Source organism: Papio anubis, chromosome X (genome assembly GCF_008728515.1).
Source record: "Papio anubis isolate 15944 chromosome X, Panubis1.0, whole genome shotgun sequence".
Classification (NCBI taxonomy): Eukaryota; Metazoa; Chordata; class Mammalia; order Primates; family Cercopithecidae; genus Papio; species Papio anubis.
This window is the reverse complement of record NC_044996.1, coordinates 100043325-100060912: the sequence shown is the minus strand read 5'-3', so window position 1 is coordinate 100060912 and position 17588 is coordinate 100043325. Positions and strand designations below refer to the sequence as shown.

General features: G+C 39.4%; 1 pseudogene; it reads right to left on the bottom strand.

Annotated features, from left to right (window-relative positions):
* Positions 1-3791: 3791 nt before the first annotated feature.
* On the bottom strand, positions 3792-5278 carry LOC101006976 (annotated as a pseudogene).
* Between the last annotated feature and the right edge of the window lie 12310 nt (positions 5279-17588).

The window sequence follows — 17588 nt, the reverse complement described above, 5'->3', positions numbered from 1 at the left end:
TTTTTCAAAAGAAGACATAGCAATGACCAACAGGTATATGAAAAGGTGCTCGACATCACTGAGCATCAGAGAATTGTATATCAAAAACTACTATGAGGTATCGTCTCACCGCAGTTAAAATGGCCTTAATCCAAAAGTCAGGCAATAACGAATGCTGGCGAGGATGTGAAGAAAAGGGAACCCTCATATATTGTTAGAGGTAATGTTAATTAGTATAACTAGCATGGAAACCTGTTTGGAAGTTCCTCAAAAATCTAAAAATAGAGATACCGTACAATCCCACTCCTAGGTATATACCCAAAAGAAAGGAAATCAGTATACTGAAGAGATAGCCACACTCCCACGTTTATTGCAGCACTTTTCACAATGACCAACAGTTGGAAGCAATCTTAGCATCCATCGATAGATGAATGGGTACAGAAAATTTGGTACACATACACAACAGACTACTACTCATCCATAAAAAGAATGAGATCCTGTCATTTGCAACAACGTGGATGAAACTGGTGGTCATTATGTAAAGTGAAAATAAGCCAGGCACAGAAAGACAAACTTCACCTGTTCTTACTTATTTTTGCTAGCTAAAAACTAAAACAGTTGAATTCATGGAGATACAGAGTAGAAACATGGTTACCAGATATTAGCAAGGGTTGTGGGTTTGAAGGACAGGGATTGGGGAGAGTTAATGGGTACAAAAAATAGAAAGAATGAATAAGATCTGGTATTTGCTAGTTCAACAAAGTGACTATAATAAAAATTAATTTAATTATACATTTAAAAATAACTAAAAGAGTATAATTGGATAGTTTGTAACACAAAGGATAAATGATTGAGGTGATGGATACTCCATTTACCTGGATGTGATTATTACACATTGCATGCCTGTATCAAAATATCTCATGCAACCCATAAATATATCCACCTACTATGTACCCACAAAAATTAAACATTAAAATTAAAAACAAAACAAACAAAATATACAAGGAACAACTCAACAGCAAGAAAACAAGTAACCAATTTCTTCAATGGGCATGGACCTGAATAGACATTTATCAAAAGAAGACATATAAGTGGCCAACGGGTTCATGAAAAAATGTTCAATGTCACTAACCATTTTCTTTCTTTTTATTAATATTATTATGCTTTAAGTTCTAGGATACATGTGCACAACGTGCAGGTTTGTTACATATGTATACATGTGTCATGTGGGTGTGCTGCACCCGTTAACTTGTCATTTACATTAGATATATCTCCTATTGCTATCCCTCCACCCTCCCCCCAACCCACAACAGGCCCCGGTGTGTGATGTTCCCCACCCTGTGTCCAAGTGATCTCATTGGTCAATTCTCACCTATGAGTGAGAACATGCGGTGTTTGGTTTTCTATCCTTGCAATAGTTTGCTCAGAATTATGGCTTCCAGCTTCATCCATGTCCCTACAAAGGACATGAACTCATCCTTTTTATGGCTGCATAGTATTCCATGGTGTATATGTGCCACATTTTCTTAATCCAGTCTATCATTCATGGCTATGTCACTAATCATTTTCAAATTAATACCACAACAAGATGTCACCTCACACCTTTTATAATGGCTTTTATCAAAAAGATGAAAGACAAGTGTTGGCAACAATGTGGAATTAAGGGAACCTTAACACACTCTTGGGAATGTAGATTAATACAGCCATTATAGAAAATGACGTGGAGGTTCCTCAAAAAACTTTAAATATAACCACCATATGATCCAGTAATTCCACTTCTGAGAATGTATTCAAAGGAATTGGAATCAATATGTCAAAAGGATATCTGCACTTTCATGTTCATTTCAGCATTATTCATAATAACCAAGTTATAGAAACAACCTAGGTGTCTAGAAAGATAAATACTGCATGATCTCACTCATGTGTGGAATCTAAAAATAGTTAAATTCATAGAAGTAGATGATAGAGTGATGATTACCAGAGGCTGAGGAGGGGGGACAGAGAGAATGGGCAGTTGAGGGTCAAAGGATACAATGTTTCAGTTAGGAGGAATAAGTTTTGATATCTATTGCACAGCTGGGTGACTATAGTCAATAATGATGTATGTTTCAAAATAACTGAGAATAAATGTCAAATGTATCACCACAAAAAAATGTTAAATAAGTGAAGTGATGGATATATTAACTTGAGTTAATCATTCCACATTATATACATATATCAAAACATCATATTGTACCCCATAAATATAATAGTTATAATATATTAGATAAAAATAATATTAGTAAAACAGTAAAAAAATACACTCTGGTAATTAAAAACTGGTGTGCTTTGTCCAGGCTCTGTCTCTTCTCATTCCATAGTGACCTCAGAGGCCATGTGTTGATAGTGACAGCCCCAAAAGACTAAATAAGCTTGGATCTCCAAGTCTTTGCTTAGAGGAAAACCACAGGCCAGGAAAATCTTCATTGGACTTCTTATGAGAGAGAAATAAATTTATATTGCGCTAAGCCACTGATATTTGGAGGTTTGTGAATCACCCCATTACCTCATCCCAAAGAAGTTTTGACTGTTGATACTATGTGGTGTCCAGAGATATCAGCTGGGATGTGAAGTCTAGACTTTCAGACAGACAAGTCAATTTTTCTCTTGACCTTGACTGCCACGCCGAGCTCTCTTTTTACACTCATAGTGTCTTGTACTACATAATTTAAGGAAGGAATGACCATGTAGACCGTGTCCCTGATTTGTGTCTAATTACCAAATCAGCCTAATTATTACCAAATTCTTCTATCTACTCGTGGACTCCTGAAACCTCAGGCTGCTCCTTCCTTGGACAAAAGTTGTTCTCTAAATTTTTGTGTTCATATTTATGGGGCATATGTGATATTTTGTTATATACATAGAATGTGTAATGATCAAGTCAGTATTTGGGGTATCTATCACCTCAAATATTTATCATTTCTATGTGCCGGTAATATTTCAAGTCTTTTAGCTGTTTTGAAATAAACAATACATTGTTGCTAAGTATAGTAACCCTACTCTGCTATCAAACATTAGAACTTATTCCTTCTATTTAACTGTACGTTTGTACCCATTAACCAGGCTCTCTTCATCCCTCCTATCCCCACACCACCCTTCCTAGCTTCTGGTATCTATCATTCTACTCTCTATCTCCATGGTATCAACTTTTTTACCTCCCACATATGAGTGAGAACATTGGTCTTTCTGTGCCTGGCTTATTTCACTTAACATAGTGACCTCCAGTTCCATTCATGTTGCGGCAAATAACATGATTTCATTCTTTCTTATGGCTGTAGAGTATTCCACATTTTCTTTATCCATTTGACTGTTGATGGATACTTAAGTTGATTCCATATTCTTGTTGTTGTGAATAGTGCTGCAATAAACACCGGGGTGCAGGTATACCTTTGATATACTGATCTTCTTACCTTTGGATAAATACCCAAGAGTGGGATTACTGGATCATATGGTAGTTCTATTTTAAGTTTTTTGAGAAATCTCCATACTGTTTTCCACAGTGGCTATACTAATTTATGCTCCTGCATAGTGTATAAGAATTCCCCTTTTCTCCACATCCTCACCAGCATGTTTTTTTTTTTTTTTTTGTCTTTTTAGTAATAGCCATTATAACTAGAGTAAGGTAATATCTCACTGTAGTTTTGATTTGCACTTTCCTGCTGATTAGTGATGTTGAGCATTTTTTCATGTATAACTTGGCCATTTGCATGTCTTCTTTTTTTAATTTCTCTCATCTTCATTTTTATTTAAAAAAACAAAACAAAACAAAACAAAAAACAAAGTCACCACCAACCACATGACAACTGGCCAGACAAGGCCTTGCTTCCCTTCCTCCTTCGGGTCCCCTGGGCCTCGTCAGCAGGGTCAGGGAAGCAATCGGCACTGATGTTAGCTTTGCCCAAAGGGAGTATTACAAGAGAGGCTCGGGAAAGGGAAGGAAACCTGGACAGGCTTTTCAGCATTGAGAAATCACTTAAAACGGATTTGCTTTCAGTGACTGGTATGTCTGAAATGCAGGGAGGGAAGACCATGCTGTCAACAATCATAATTCGCTTTTTACAGGTTGACTCCAGCGAGCGTTGGGTCGGAATTGCGTCTTAAGGAAGGAGAATAGTTTCACGAGCTTGCTCAGCTCTCCTGGAACAAAGACGAAGGTGCTACATGTTGTTTGTTAGGCTTATACTACAGCGGGTTTGGGGCTGCAGGTCTGAAGTCCTTGTTAGGGCATTTAGTGCTGGTGAGAAGGGTGGGCCCCAGCCTTGGACGCTGAAGTCCTCTAAAGACAAGGCAGAGACACAGCCTCAGATCCCCGTCACCTTCCACTGAATAAGGGAGATGGGGAGGAGGTCTCAGCGGTTGGCCTCCTGCAAGCCCAGATGCCTGCCAGCCTGGGCCTGCTTCCTTAGCGCTGTGAGAGCTTGTGTCTGGTGAGTAGAGAGGAGCAAGTGTGGTCCCTGTAGGGCTGACTCCGCGCAGGGCTCCCCAGCTTTGGGCTTGGGGGCGACCCTGCTCTGCGACCCAGCGGCGGCTTCAGCCCCAGGGGGAGCTGTGGCACGCACTGCTGCCTACTCCTCGCCAGTCCTGATAGCTGAAGAAGGCGCTCACTCCGTAGGCGACCATCACCAAACACGCAAAGAACGAGGCAACTGCACGCTGGTTATACGGCTGCGTGCCCTTTAGGTACGTCAGGTCAACTGCCGCAGAGCAGGCAATGAAGGCGGTGACATAGAGCATGGCGGCAATGATGTTAAAGATCATTAACACTAGTGGCCAGGGCGCCTTGTACAACTTCATGTGCAGCTGAAACAGGTAGAGGTTGAATAAGACGATTGTCACCAGCCAGAGGAAGACAGAGACGAACATCACCCAGCCATAGGCCGGGTACAGGTGGTACGGGGTGTCTGCAATCAGGGCCCACACCAGCAGCCCCAGCACCAGCTGCAGCAGCATGAACACCCTGAGGCGGGAGCGCACGAAGCCCAGGTCCATGCGCAGCGTGGACGCAGAGGCTCCGGCGCCCTGGGCAAGATTGCTAGTCCACGTGCTCACTTTTGACTGGAACTCGGCCATGGCGGCTCCACTCAACTCTCTAGGTCGCTCCTGCCACTGTCGCCGCCCCTCCAGTGGTGGGTGCCGGTTCCCGCGCCGCTCTTCCCAGAGGCTCCCTATCCCGTTGTGGCCCGTGACACTGCAGGAGGCCGTATGTCTTTTGAGAAATGTCTATTCATGTTCTTTGCCCACTTTTTAATGGGATTATCTCTGTGTGTGTGTGTGTGTGTGTGTGTGTGTGTTTAAACTGTTGTTTGAGTTCCTTGTATATTCTAGATATTAGTCCCTTGTCAGATGAATAGTTTGCAAATATTTTCTCCCATTAACAGGTTGTCTCTTCACTCTGTTGTTTCCTTTGCTGTGCAGAAGCTTTTTAGTTTAATATAGTTACATTTGTCTGTTACTATTTTTGTTGTCTGTGCTTTTGAGGTCTTAACCGTGAAATCTTTGCCTAGATCAATGTCCTAAAGTATTTTCCCTGTTTTCTTCTAGTATTTTTTAGAGTTTCAGTCTTATATTTAAGTCTTTAAGTTCTCTTGAGTTGATTTTTGTATGTAGTGAGAGATGGGGATTGAGTTTCATTCTTCTGTACGTGGATATCCAATTTTTCCAACACTATTTAGTGAAGAGGGCGTCCTTTACCCAATGTAGGTTCTTGGTTTCTTTACCAGTATGGAAGTTTTAACTTTTACATCTTGAGACACTTGAAAGTCTTCATGTTTTGGTTCAAATACTTTAACCTTGACACAATTTTCCATTTTTTTTACACAATTCTTACAAATTTTAAAATGATATCTGGATAAATTTCTCATAACCTGTCTGACCGCTTGCCCATAATTTTAAGGCCATTAATATGCTAGGACATTTAAGAAAACTTTAAGATTCACTATACTTTTAATTTGTTATGTGCATAGGAATTGATTAAGTGCTTGGAAGGTTTTATTTGTTTGTCAGATATATAAGGGGCTTAAAAAGTACATTGAGAATGCATGCCTATAATCCCAGCTATTAAGAAGGCTGAGGTAGGAGGATTGCTTGAGTCTGGGAGTTTGAGATCAGCTTGGGCAACGTAGCAAAATCCCATCTCAAAAAAATAAACTAAAAAAAGTAAATTAAATTATTCCATCCCCTTACAGGCAGTTGAAAATGCAGAAGGGTACTTAATTATATGGGACAAATGTCAGTCAAAAATATTTGCATGATTGTTAAACTTTACTAGATTTAATAACGGAATAATACAATTTGTAGGTTGAACTTAAAAGCTTAGAATAAACTAGGTTTGGAATTTGTATCTGTAATAAATAAGTCACTTATTATAAACTCCCTCACCTGAGAGCAAAACATTTTCTGCAAACAAACAAAAAATCTCATATTATAGATAAAAAACCAACCAACCAAACAAACAAAAAAGAGCCAGTTCCACACCACACAGTAGATAGCTTTGAACCTGCTCTGAGTTGGGGAATTAGATAATCAAGAGTTTGAGAATACTGTGTAGAATAAGGGTAATGGACCCTGACCAGGGTTTGAGAAACTCCTCAACAGAGAAAGAACATGAAATTTAGTGCATATAAAAGATGTGGTATATTTAGACCAGAATAATCATCATGAATGTTTGTTAAAAATAGGATCCTGAGTCTGTGATTCTGATTCCATGGATTGGAGGTGGAATTCTGGTCATCCAGAGTGTTTAATACAATGGTTCTCACAGGGTGGTCCATGGACCAGCAGCGTCAGCATCACCTGGAAATTTATTAGAAATGCAAATTATTGGAATCTCTTAATTCCCAGTGTGTAAGATTCTCTAATAATCTGTTTGAACAAGCCCTCTAGTTGACTTTGATGCTCACTACAATTTGAGAACCACCAGTTTAACAGATGATTCAGTTGAGTCTTACGATTGGATGAGTTTTTCAAACACTACTGCAAGTGACAGAAAATTCAGGGCTTGACCTCCTTATTGAAATGGTCGGTTGAAGTTCACAGAATGTGGCAGTTTATTGCTAAAGGCATCTTAGGGCAAGTCTTTAATGGAGGAATCTACAAAAACAGCAAACAGTTGGTTGAAAATAATTGAGCCCATGGCATGGAATAAGAATTACATATAGTTAACAATTAACTTACACATACCAAATTTAAATGATTCAGCAGAGTTCTGAAATTAATCTGTCTATATACATATTTTTAACAAAAAGTGGTTTGTCTTGGCCAGATATGTCTGAAAACCTTGCTTCTGTTCAGATTCGGTCCAAATCTCTCTACTTAGGATTTGTTGATCCTTTTTCACATTCTTTGTAGTCCTTACCCAGCACTGAGCTGCTATTTCTGAAACTGCAGTTAAGGCTCCCGGCTCCGACTTATATTAAGATACTTCCTCTAATGTTCTTTGCCGATTTGAGCCAGCTATTATTTAGGAATGGCTTCTCTGTTTGCCTGGCTTAGTGGTTGTCTCCCTCTCTGAGGAATCTCTGTCTACTGCTTCTCAGTGCTGCCAATACTTCCTGGCTTCATGTCCTCTCAACACCTTCATTTTTCAGTTTTCAGATTAAATATGAGCTAGAAGGAGGTCATCCATTGGGTAGACCCATGGCATTTCCTATTATCACAATGTAGCCTATTGGATGAGGCAGTCTGCTTAATTTTTAATGATTTTTTTGTGTGTGAATTAATGCAAGTGCATGACTGTGACAGACTGACTATTTAGAAGCCTTTGAAAATTTCATCTTGGTTGTGTTACATATAATTAAAATAGCCATGTACATGAGTGCATCTATTGTACATACCTGCAAAGCATGAGGTTTGGAAGTGCAATGAGATGCTGGAGATAAATCTTGGAAATGCCACTGTTATCTGACAATTCATAATTCTGTAAAGGATGAGGAAGTCGTAAGTAATTGTACTGGAATAAGTAACTGTTTCTGCAGCATTGCCATGTGTTTCCCACATGGGCTCATTGAACAGGAAGATTGTACTCCTAAGGGCAGGACTGCCCTTAATATTTGCAGAGCTTAAGGCAAGAAGATCGGTGGAGCCCCACTCCCCAAGCCATGCAGCCCCTATCTCCGTTTCTTTCCACCTCTGGCTCTGTCCTGAACCACTAGGAGCCTTTGGTGGCTATTCTAGACCGTGTGACTAAATTCCATCACCCCTATCACCCCAACCAGCAGTCACCCCGTAGCACAGTTTTCTCTCAGAATAATGGATCCAAAAGACAGAACTGCATAGGTACTGGAAGTGGCTTGGAAATGTTGGGCAGGGAATCTCAGGGTCCTGAGATCCAGAGCTTGACCTCGATGGGGAGATGTGGGCTTTGAGTGGATATGGCCCTTTGGTCCTATGGATTTCTTGCCTCATGTGAAGGGCACACTGGAGGAGATATAGTGCAGGGCCTTCTAAACTTTTGAGTCCGACTTGCTTGCCACGATCAGGAATGTGTGATATAAGATGGCATGAAATAAGTGTAGACCTCCCCATAGGTGAGGGACCTAGGTGAGGACCCTAGTTTCCCAGGTCTAATGGTAATACTGGTTATGGAATCCAAAGATGGAGAAGATTAATTTGTCAACAAGGGCGTGTCATGATTGTGGGAACTACACCAGATTCCTTACAGTACTCTTTGTCTTGTGTTTAGATGTCTAATTTTTACCAGTAGCCATGATCAGTTAATGTGGAATCCCAAATCATTATGCTCCCATTTCTCCTTTCTTATATTGCCTACACCCACCTGCTGGAATCTCCCATAGCAATTCGATTTTGCTATTATTTATGCTTTGCAATTTTTAATCAGTCTTTGGAGTTAGAATGTCCCAAAATTCTTTGGGATTTTGAAATGCTTCACGGGGGAAAAATGAGTTTAGTGGTTAAGTAAGTTGAGGGAATTAAGCATGTGTCATCTCCCTGGCCTGGTGACTTAAAATATAGCTTAACATAATAAAGGCTCCGAGAATTTGTGCAGTAAAGAAATCTGTTTCACTTTACTTAACTCATTGATTCCTACATGTATTTGAAAATAGACTCCCACACCTTTTATGCCAAAGAAATAATTATTGGTAGTTTCTGTCTTAAAAACTTAAACTAAGGCTTTCATTCATTCGATACTTATTTACTATCCCAATGACTGGACTAGAAGTACAAAGGTAAACAAAATAAGACTCTGCTTTTGGGGAGCCGTTAATCATTTTACCAGTGTCTTCACATGTTGATTCCATTTATGTTTGGGAAAAGTTTAGTTTTTTTTTTTAGGAATCTTAGTTCCGTTATAACTTGAGGTCAGCTGCTATTTAGATGGCTGGAGAAATGCTTGCCTGTCAGAGAGTGTCTATTGCTGATTATATTTTCCAATGTGCTCTGCATGTGAAATATACCTTTGAATTAGAAAATCAGAGACTCCTTTTATCTTGGGTCTGATGTGGGCCATCCCAAATACCCAGGGTACCTTAGGGCTGAGGTAATCCAGTACTCCCTCCCAGGATGTGTTGTATCGCATTTATTGATTTGGTATGTTGAAACATCATTGCATCCCTGAAATAAATCCCATTTGATTATAGTGAATAATTACTTTTATATGCTGTAGAATTTTGTTTGCTAGTATTTTTTAGGATTTTTGCACCTATGTTCATCAGGGATATTGACCTGTAATTTTCTTCTCTTATAATGTCCTTGTCTGAATTTGGCCTCAAAGAGTTTTGAAGTATTCCCTCCTCTAGTATTTTTTGGAAGAGTTTGAGAATGATTGTTATTAGTTTTCCTAAATGTTTGGTAGAATTCAGCAGTGAAGTTATGAGGTCCTGGGCTTTTCTTTGATGGGAGGCATTTGATTCCTGATTCAATCCTTTACTTATGTTGGTCTCTTCATATTTTTTATATCTGTATAATTCAGTCTTGGGAAATTGTATGTATCTAGGAATTTATCCATGATTTCTACATTATTCAATTTGTTGCCACATAAGTATTCATGGTAATCTCTTATGAGCATTCATATTTTTGTGGTATCAGTTGTAATTTCCCCTCTTTTACTTCTGATTTTATTGTGTCTTTTCTATTTTTTTCTTAGTTAAGCTAAAGGTTTATCAACTTTGTTTATCTTTTCTAAACACCAACTCAGTTTTCTTGATATTCCCTACTGTTTTTCTAGTCTCTATTTTATTTATTTCTACTCTGATCTTTGTTATTTCCTTCCTTTTGCTAACTTTGGGCTTAGTTTTTTGTTTTTTCTTTAGTTTCTTAAGGTGTAATATTATGTTATTAGGCATTTATTGCTGTAAATTTTCCTCTTAGAACTGCTTTTGATGCATCCCACAAGTTTTTGTATTTTGTGTTTCCATTATTGTTTTTGTCTCAGGATATTTTTTGATTTCCCTTTCTTAATTTTAATTTTATTTGTAAACGTGTATTTTAGGTTCAGGGATACATGTGCAGGTGTGTTATATAGGTAAATTGCATGTCATGGGGTTTTGGTGTATGGATGATTTCAGGTAATAAGCATAGCACCCAATAAGTAGTTTTCAATCCTCACTCTCCTCCCATTTTCCACCCTTAAGTAGGCCCTGGTGTCTGTTGTTCGCTTCTTAGTGTCCATATGTACTCAATGTTTAGCTCTCACTTATAAGCGAGAGCGTGTGGTATTTGGTTTTCTGTTCCAGTGTTAGTTCACTTAGGGTAATGGCTTCCAATTTTATCCATGTTGTTGCAAAGGGCATGATCTTATTCTATTTTATGGCTGTGTAGTATTCCATGGTGTCTATGTACCACATTTTTAAAAAATCCAGTCTACCATTGGTGGGGATTTAGGTTGATTCCATGTCTTTGCTATTGTGAGTAGTGCTGTGATAAATATATGGGTGCATGTGCATTTATGGTACAATGGTTTATGTTCCTTAGGGTGAATACCCAATTATGGGATTTCTGGGGCAAATGGTAATACTGTTTTAACTTCTTTCAGAAATTGTGAAACTGCTTTCCACAGTGACTGAACTAATTTATATTCCCACCAGAAGTGTATAAGCATTTTGATTTCTTCTTTGACCCATTGGTTGTTTAGGAGTATGTTGTTCAATTTCCACATACTTACGGATTTTCAAAATTTATCCTCTTATTGGTTTCTGTATTAATACCATTGTGGTCAGAAAAGGTAGTTAACATGATTTTGATCCTCTTAAATTTGTTCAGACATGTTTTGTGGCCTAACATATGACCCATTCTGGAGAATGTTCTGTGTGTGCTTGAGAAAAATGTGCATTCTGTTACGTTTGTATGGAATGTTCTGTATATATCTGTTAGGTTCATTTGGTCTAAAGTGTAGTTCAAGTCAAATGTTTCCTTATGAATTTTTTTTGAAACAGAGTTTTTCTTTGTTAGCCAGGCTAGAGTGCAGTGGCATGATCTCGGCTAACTGCAACATCTGCCTCCTGGGTTCAAGTGATTCTCCTGCCTCAGCCTCCTGAGTAGCTGGTATTACAGGTGCACACCACCATGCTTGGCTAACTTTTTGTATTTTTGGTAGAGACGTGGTTTCGTCATGTTGGCCAGGCTGGTCTCAAACTCCTGACTTCAAATCATCCATCGTCCTCGGCCTCCCAAAGTGCTGGGATTACAGGTGTGAGCCACTGAGCCCAGCCTCCTTATTAATTTTTGTCTAGATGATCAGTCCATTGTTGAAAATGGGGTACCGAAGTCCCCTACTATTACTGTATTGCAATCTATCTCTCCTTTCAGATCCTTTAACATTTCTTTTCTACATTAAGGTGCTCCAATGTTGGGTGTGCATATGTTTACAATTGTTATATCCTCTTGATGAATTCATCCCTTAATCATTATATAATGACCATCTTTGACTCTTTTTCGCTTAAAGTATATTTTGTCTCATATGGGTATAACTACAGCTATTATCCTTTGGTTTCCATTTACGTGGAATGTCATTTCCTATTCCCTTACTTTTAGTCTATATGTGCTCTTCAAGGCGAGGTGAGTCTTTTATAGGTAGTATATAGTTGACTTTTCTGGCCACTCTATGTCTTCTTATTGAAAAATTTAATTCATTTACATCAAAAGTAATTATTTGTAGGTAAGGATTTACTACTACCATTTTGCAATTTGTTTTCTGGCTGTTTTGTGTATACTTTGCTTCTTTCTCTTTTGCTGTCTTGCTTTCTGATTTGATAATTTTCTTTAATGATATGCTTTGAATCCTTTCTATTTATGTTTTGTACATCTACTGTAGATTTCTTTTTGTGATTATCAAGAGACTTACATGAAATATCTTTTTTTTTTTTAAATGGTTGGTAGAACTCATTGTTTTTTGTTTATTATACTTTAAGTTCTAGGGTACATGTGCACAACGTGCAGGTTTGTTACATATGTATACTTGTGCCATGTTGGTGTGCTGCACCCATCAACTCGTCAGCACCCATCAACTCATCATTTACATCAGTTATAACAGGTTATTCCAAGCTAATAACAACTTAACTTTGGGAGCACAAAATAGCTGTATGCTTTTACTCCCCCACAACATTTTAAGTTTTTGATGTCAAAAAGTATACAATTTTGAAATTGGTATCCCAAGACAATTAATTTTTGCTATAGTTATTGAAATAGAGTTGTCTATTAATAATTATACTAGAAATAAAATTGCTTTACAAACCACCATTTCAATCCAGAGTATTCTGAATGTGATTATGTATTAGTTATACTATTGAGTTTTGTACTTTTATATGTTTTATGTTATTAATTAGAGGCCTTGGCCTTTAGGTAAAGCTTAAAGAACTCTCCTTAGTAATTTCTGTAAGGCAGGCCTAGTGGGGATGAACTCCCTCAGCTTTTGTTCATTTGGGAAGGTTTTCATTTCTTTCTCACTTCTGAAAGTCAAGTTTGTCAGGTAAAGTATTCTTGGTTGGCAATTAGTTTCTATGAGCACTTTGAATGTATCATTCTATTCCTTCCTGCCTCTATTAGTCTGTTCTTGCATTGCTATAAAGAATACCTGAGACTGGGTATTTATAAAGACAATTTACAAAGAAAAGAGGTTTAATTGGCTGGCTCATAGTTCTGCAAGCTTTACAGGAAGCATGGTGCTCACTTATCATCAAGGGGATGGCTGAAGCCATTCATGAGGGATTCACCACCATGATCCAAACGCCTCCCACCAGGCACCACCTCCAAGACTGGGGATTACATTTCAACATGAGATTTGGGCAGAAACAAATATCCAACTATATTATTCTCCCCCTACCCCTCCCCAAATCTTATGTCCTTCTCACATTGCAAAATACAGTCATGTTTCCTAATCATCCCCCAAAATCTTAACTAATTCTACCATTAACTCAAAAGTCCCAGGTCCAAGTCCAAAGTCTCATCTGAGAAAAGACAAGTCCCTTCCACCTAGAAGCCTGTAAAATAAAAAATCAGGTTAGTTACTTCCAAGATACAATAGGGGTATAGCCATTGGATAAATATTCCCACTCCAAAAGGGAGAAATTGGCCAAAAAAGGGAGGAATGGGCCCCACATAGGCTGAAAACCCAGCAGGGCAGTCATTACATCTTAAAGCTCTAAAACAATCTCCTTTGATTCCATGTTCCACATCCAGAGCACACTGGTGCAAAGAGTGGGTTCCCAAGGCCTTGGGAAGCTCTTCCTCTGTGGCTTTGCAGGGTTAAGGCCTCAGGGCTGATCTCACAGCTTGGCATTGAATATCTGTAGCTTTTCCAAGCTAAGGATGCAAGCTGCCATTTGTTCTACCATTCTGGGGTCTGGAAGATGATGGGTCTCTTCCCACAGCTCCACTAGGCAGTGCTCCAGTAGGGACTCTGTATGGAGCCTCCAACCCCACATTTCCCCTCTGCACTGTCCTAGTAGAGGTTCTCTGTGAGGCCTCCACCTCTGCAGCAGGCTTCTGCCTGGACACTGAGGCTTCTCTATACATCCTCTGAAATCTAGGCAGAGGCTGCTAAGAATCCACCACTCTTGCGCCCTGTGTGCCTGAAGGCTTAACAACATATGGAAGCCACCAAGGCTTATGGCTGGCATCTTCTGAAGCAGTAGCCTGAGTTGTATCTGGGGCCCTTTGAGCCAAGGCTGGAGACAGAACAGCTTGGATGTGGGGAGCAGTGTTCTGAGGCTGCACAAGGCAGCAGGGCCCTGGGCCTGGCCCACAAAGTCATTCTTCATTCCTAGACCTTGGCCTGTGATGGGAGTAGCTGCCACAAAAGTCTCTGAAATGCCTTCAAGGTCTTTTCCCTATTGTCGTGGCTGTTAGCATGTGGCTCCCTTTCGTTATGCAAATGTCTCTAATAAGTGATTGCTCCACAGCCCACTTGAATTCCTCTCCTGAAAAAGTTTCTTCTTTCTCTGCCACATCACCTACAATTTTTTCAAGCTTTTATGCTCTGCTTTCTTTCTAAATATAAGTTCCTACTTTAAATCATTTCTTTGTTCCTGCTTCTGAACATAGGTTGTTAGAAGCAGCCAGGCCAAATCTTCAATGCTTTGCTCCTTAGAAATTTATTCTGCCAATACCATAGGTCATGACTCTCAAGTTCAAACATCTACAGATTCCCTAGAAAATGAACAGAATACATCCAATCTCTTTGTTAAGGCATAACATGTATGACCTTTGCTCCAGTTCCCAATAAGTTCCTCATTTCCCTCTGAGACCTCAGCAGCCCGGGCTTCACTGTCCATATCACTATTGGCATTTTGGTCACAATCACTTAGTCAGTCTCTAACAAGTTCCAATCACTCCTTCATCTTCCTATCTTCTGAGTGCTCCAAACTCTTCCAGCCTCTGTCTGCTACCCAGTTACAAAGCTGCTCCCACATTTTTAGGTATCTTTACAGCAATACTCTACTCTTTACCAATTTTCTGCACTAGTCTATTCTTTCATTGCTATAAAGAAATACCTGAGTCTGCATAATTTATAAAGAAAAGATGTTTAATTGGCTTATAGTTCTGCAAGCTTTATAGGATCCATGTGACAACATCTGCTTGGCTTCTGGAGAAGCCTCAGGAAGCTTACAGTCATGGCAGAAGGCAAAGGGGGAGTAGACATATCATATGGTGAAAGCAGGGGTGAGAGAGTCAGGCGGAGGTACCACATACTTTTAAACAATCAGATATCATGTGAACTCACAAAGAGTTCACTTATCACCAAAGGGATGACTGAAGCCATTCATGAGGGATCTGCCCCCATGATCCACACAACTCCCAGCAGGCCCCACCTCCAAGACTGGAGATTACATTTCAAAATGAGATTTGGGCAGGTACAAATATCCAACTATATTACTGTCCTGCAGTGTTTCTGCTGAGAAATATGCTGATAGTCATATTGGAACTCCCTTGTAGATAATGTATTTCTTATTTCATGATGCTTTCAGAATTTTTTCTTTGTCTTTAATTTTTGATAGTTTCATTATTTTGTGCTTTGGTGAACTCTGGGTTGAATATTGTTGGTGACCTCTCTGCCACCTGTACCTGGATGTTGGCATCTTTCCTAAGATCTTGGAGGTTTTCAGCCATTTTTTTTTTAAATATGCTTCTGGTCCCTTTGTTCTCTCTTTTCCCTTGGAATTACTGCTATGTGGTAATTAGATCTCTTGATAGTGTCCCATAGTTCTCATAGGCTTTCTTCATTCTTTTTAGTCTGCTTCTTATTTTTGCTTCATTGGTTGGACAATTTCAGATGTTTGAAGTCAGGCAATGCGATGCCTCTGGCTTTGTTTTTTTGCTTGTGATTGCTTTGGACATTTGGGTTAATTTTGGTTCCAAATAAATTTTATAATAGATTTTTCTAAATCTGTGAAAAGTGATATTGGTATTTTGATAGGCATAGCATTGAACCTGTAAATTGCTTTGGGCAGTATGGTCATTTTAACTATGCATTTTCTTCCAGTCCATGAGCATAGAATATTTTTCCATTTATTTGCATCATATCTAATTTTTTTCAGCAGTATTTTGTAGTTCTCATTGTAGAGATCTTTCACCTCCTTGGTTAGATAAATTCTTATGTATTTCATTTTCTTGTTGCTATTATAAATGAGATTGTGTTCTTGATTTGGTTCTTAGCTAGATGTTATTAGTGTGTAAAAATGCCACTGATTTTTGTACATTGATTTTGTATCCTGAAACTTTACTGAATTTATCAGTTCTAGTATCCTTTTTCAGAGTCATTAGGGTTTTCTATGTATAGAATCATCTTCAAGCTCTCTTATACTTTCTTCTGCTTGATTGAGCCTACTGTTAAAGCTTTTTATTGCATTTCCATTTCAGTCATTGTATTTTTCATCTCTAGGAGTTTTACTTTTTATTATTTCTATTTCTTTGTTACTCTTTTCATTTTGTTCGTGCACTGTTTTCCAAACTGCATTTAATTTTTTACTTCATACATTCTTGTAGCTCACTAAACTTCCTCAAGATTATTATTCTGAATTCTTTGTCATTTTATAGACTTCCATTTTTAAAGGTTCACTGTTGAAACTTTGTTAGTTTCTTTTAGAGGTGTCATGATTTCGTGGTTCTTTGTAAACTTTGTGTCCTTGCATTTGTGTCTGTGCATTTGGGGAGACAGCTACCTCTTCTGGCTTTTACAGGTGTTCTTTGTCAGGGATAAACCTTCACTATTTAGCCTGGCCTGTGATTCTTTGTGGGCCAACTCATAATGACCCTGGGCAGGAAGAGCTTGCTTTTGGATTCTCTAGATATGTGGGCTGCTGCCTTAGCTCTGATTTGGGATGGGGCTGCTGACTCAGCTCCACTGTCAGGTAAGACCACTGGCTGAGCTCTTTAATCAGGCAGAGCTGCTGGCAGGTTACTGCAATTGCCTTTTATTGGGCTTGACCAAAAGGTATATTCCATGGCCAGGTAGCACCACTGTTTGAGGTATGTATTTGGACAGGGTTGTAGGCTGGGACCTCAGGTTGGGCAGAATCACTGCTTGAGATGGATGGGACCAGCTGCTATGCTAAGTAGAAATGCACTGTTGAGATTTGCCTCCATGCCTAGATGGGGCCTTGTGGTGGGCTTTGAGGATGGGCCAAGCACTGTTTAAACTCCTAGGTGTGGCAGAAGTAGCCTCTGCACTTTGCCAAAATGCACTGTGGTGGGCATCTATCTCTCTGGGCAGTGTCTAGGCAGGCTGAGTTTGAAGCTGAGTTGAGTGCTGTTTAAACTCTTGGTTGTGGCAGAACTAGCCACTGCTCTTTCCCAACATTCACTGTGGCAGTCCATCACACCTTTCCAGGACAAGGTCTTCAAGTGAGCATTGAGGCCATGCCAAGCACTGTTTAAACTCCTATGTGTGGCAGAACTAGCCCCTCCTTTTTGCTAAATTGTGCTGTCCCTGGATGGGGCCCTTGGGTAGGGTCTAAGGCTGGGCCTGGAGGCTGGCTGTTTAGAGATTCTAGCCAGGCAGAACTTCCCACCAATTCTGGTAACAGTCAGCTCAGCTTTGAAGATGAGCTATGCTGTTGACTGCTGTCTCTGATCATGTGCCATTACTGGCAATTACAAAGAACTAGCACAAGTATGTG